This window comes from Elaeis guineensis, chromosome 1 (genome assembly GCF_000442705.2).
Source record: "Elaeis guineensis isolate ETL-2024a chromosome 1, EG11, whole genome shotgun sequence".
NCBI lineage: Eukaryota > Viridiplantae > Streptophyta > Magnoliopsida > Arecales > Arecaceae > Elaeis > Elaeis guineensis.
Window position 1 is genome coordinate 66,213,197 of NC_025993.2, and position 3,895 is coordinate 66,217,091.

The window sequence follows — 3,895 nt, forward strand, 5'->3', positions numbered from 1 at the left end:
TAGCATCTCCACATACCTCCGATGAAGTCGCTGGCTTTCGTTCTCTGCCTCTCGGTGCCTCTTTCTCAGGACCTCGGATTCCGCCTCCGCATCCTTGACTGCTTGCTGCTCGTATACCAGCTAGATCTTCAATTGCTGTAGCTCGGCCTTCCCCTCCTCGAGGGTGATAGATAGCTCTTCTACGGTTCCTCTCAAGGATTGGAGTTCGTCGGGATCCCAAATGAGAGCAAACGGAGCTCCTTCAGATAACTGCTTTTGAAGGCGGGCAACCTCGTCGGTCGCCATCCTGAGCTTCCCCCTATAATCATCCACCTGGTTGCACCAACCGGCCCGATATGCGTTATAATTTGCCTCAGCCTCCTGGAGCTGTTGCTGAAGGTTGGAGACCTTCGATCATTCTCGATCGCGGTCGGTCCGAGTCGAAAGCTGAGACGAGCTTCCTTCCAACTGGCTGATCCTCTCCTGTGCAGCCGACAGCTCCGCTCTGAGAGAGCTGATCTTGGAAGCTTGAGCCCAAGATTGGTCACTGGCGCACTTCTTATGTTCCTCAAGCTCCTTCTCAAAGTTTGCTTTCCTCCGGCTATACTCCATGATTCTCTTCACGTGGAGGTTCCGAAAGTGGGTGGCCTCCACGGTTGCCTCAGAATGACTCTCCCGCAACCTGCGAAGTTCGCCATCCATCTCCTTCGACCTTTTTGTTAAATGACGAACTTTCTTCTTCAGGTGTTGGATCGTGGACTTCAGTGGAATTTCCTGTGGCAAGGGAAGCGCTTCGGCAGGACACTGCCATCAGGGGACAAAAGCGTCAAGGCGCGTCTCATTGCAGAGAGAAAAGAAAAAAAAAGAGGGGGGAAGTGGAGTGGAGAAGCCCTCCATAAGGAGAAACCCAATTTTATTGATTGAATGTTTCTTAAAGACAAGAGAGAAAAGAAAAATTGCAATAAAAAAAAATACAAAGTCAGAGGTCTCAGACCTCTGAAATAGGAGTTGGGGAGCTCGGTGTTCCCGGAAGGGGGCTGCGGTGGCAGTGGCAGTGGGAGAGGGCCCGGCTTCATCTTCAGATGCCTCATCTAAGAAGCTGAGATCGAGCTCGAAAAATTTCTTGACCACCTTCTCTTGACAGAGCTCGAATCCTTTGATGAATGCTTCTTGGCCGAACTTGACGTTCAGGTCCCTCATCTCCGCAGAGGCCTTGAACTCCTCCACTTGTAGGACCCTGACCTCCGAGATCAGAATCGAAATTTGCTCTGTCAAATTCGTGACCTCGGCCTCTGCCTTCCTCACCATCTCCTCCGAGGCCTGCTTTTCTTTCGCAAGGGCCTCTTGGAGGTTGGCTGCCTCAGCAGCCTTTTCTTTGAGGCGGGCGGCTTCGGCCCGACGACCCTCCTCCGCCTGGATGGCATCCCTCCTCGCCCAGTTCATCGCCTCGATGTTGGCAAAGAGCTGTTGCCCGATTTGCAAGGGTGGCTAGGAGGTCAGAATGAAAGTTGAGAAGCTAATTAAATGAAGGTGCGAGGGGAAGGAAGAAAGTGAATCTGTTTACCTCGAGGAAGGACCCTAGAGAGTTCCAAACCCACTGTTCGGGATCGGCATGAAGGATCCTCTGGATGACTTCGGACAGGATGCAGCCATCGACCAGTCGCTTTATCAGGTCCCTGTCATTAAAAGAATTCTCCCCCGGCTCTTCTTCGGAATCGTGGGACTCTTCGATGGCAGCCCGGTGGCTGCTCACCCTACGGGCCACCGTCTTCCTTCTCCTCCCCTCTCAACCCCTGGCACCTCCTCGAAGCGGGCCCCTGAGGCGGGAACCTCAGCGAGAGAACTCCTTGAAGAGGCCCGGGGAGCCGGGGGCTCAGCATCTGAAGGAACGTCGACCGTGAGTGTCGTCTGGGCAGGCATGGCCGAGTTCGTCTCCTCCGTTCTGGCCTTCTTCACCAATCTGGAGGCCGTGGTGCCTTTTCTTTTGTGAGCCTTGAGGCCCCTGACGAGCATCCGTGCTGCTTCGACGTCCATTCCTAAAAAAAAAAAGAAAAGAGAAGAAGAAAGAAAAAAAAAGAGAAGAGAAAGAAAAAGAGATCAGTAATGGAGTGAAAAAGGAAGAAGTGACGCGCAAAAAAAAAGAAAAAGAAAAAGAGAAAAAAGAGAGAAGAAGAGCAGGAGAAAAGAAGAGGAAAGAAAAGATGGGATACTTGCAGGATCAAGGGGGCTCAAGCCGATGTTGAACAAAAACTGCTCCTTCAGAAGGTTGGGAAGGGAAGGAGTCGAATAACTAAGAAGCTTTCGGGCGGCCTGAAGGTCGTCCTCCCCCAGGCTGGGGGCTCGACAGACAGAGTCCCTCAGGAAACCCCAAGGGGGTAGTCCCAGCTTCAAGGTCGGGCAGTGGACGTAGAGGTACTTCCCCTTCCAATTATGGATTGAAGAGGGAGCACCCTTCAGTAACCCCTTCTTGTCGAATTGGGGGGAGAAGTACCACCAGTCCTTTATCGAGGGGTGGTGCTTGAAGGTGTAAAAATACCTAAACAAAGAAAGAGATGGCTGAACTTCGACTACGTGGCAAAGAGAGAGGAACCCTATCAGAAACCTAAAGGAATTCGGCGTGACTGAAGTCAAAGAAATATCTAAAAAATGGAAAAGAGCGACGACGAAGGGCGGAAGCGGAAGACGGAGCCCAGCACGGAAGGCCTCTTGGTACAGGCAGAAACGGCCAGGTGGGGGGGTGCTAGCCCAGTCGGTGGGATCAGAAAGCTCCAGATCGTACTCCGGAGGAACTCCGTATTGAACCCTTATCAGTAAAAGCTCATCCAGAGTCAGGGAACAAGGAATGGCGCCCGACGCAAAAATCGGGCGAGGCCCAGCCTAGATGAGGGTTCGTCTACTGTATGAGGGTTCTGGGGGGCTGAGGTGGACGAACTCCTGGAACCATTAGAGGCGGAGGTGCCAGAAGACATTTTAAGCAAGGACCCTAAAAATCTCGAAGAAATCAGGCGAAATAAGAGGTGAAAGATTCGCGGGGGACCAAACCAGGGGAATGCGACGGAAGAAAAATGGAGGAGAAAGGGCACTTAGATGGCAAAAAGAGAAATGAAAGTTCCGGGACTAACCTAAGTCGCTCCGAAGGATGCAGAGATGCGAGGATAGGGATGACTCGAAGAACACTTAGGGCCAAGGTGGACGCCAAGGAGGGTCAGAGCTCTCGGAGAGAAGGCAGACACCAATGAAACTTTCAGGCAGAATGAGACTCCTGAAGGTGGAAAGATGGGTTTAAATAGACCCTGGGATCCGATGCTATAATGATCGCGGATCTCTCCAGGCTGACCCACGCTCGCCACGTGTCCCACTCGCCACAGCAGGTGGCTAAAAGTGGCTGACAGCTAACAAAGCCATTACTGTGCCGTACCTGGGCCAACGCTCCAGTAGAAATTTTGAAAGGTCCCTTCAGATCGCCCTGATTTGAAAAGACTCCAGCATGCGCGCATTAAATGCCAGAATATCTGAGAGCGATCGTGCATAGGATTCAAGGGGACAACTTCGGCTGTGAAAATTTTTCTGTACTTTCTTCATTCGAAACTCGAACTCGAAAGTAGGAGGACTGGTGTTGGGTATAAAATACCCCTCCAGCCGAAGTTTGAGACAGGAGTGACCCTCCAGGGATTCTACCGACTCCCGACCTTCGGCGACATCTTTCCGAACCTCTCTGGCGGCCGAGCCTCCGCAACATTCTCAAGTTCTGCCGACGGATAAACCCCCACCAGCGTCGACCAGATTCTTCATGACGGACGGACTCCACCCAAGTTTCCACGATGATCGACCACCTTCTAGACTTCATCCGGACTCCTACGAGAGCCGGACTTCGTCCCCGACTCTAACTGCAGGAAGACTTCATCCGGACTCCTAC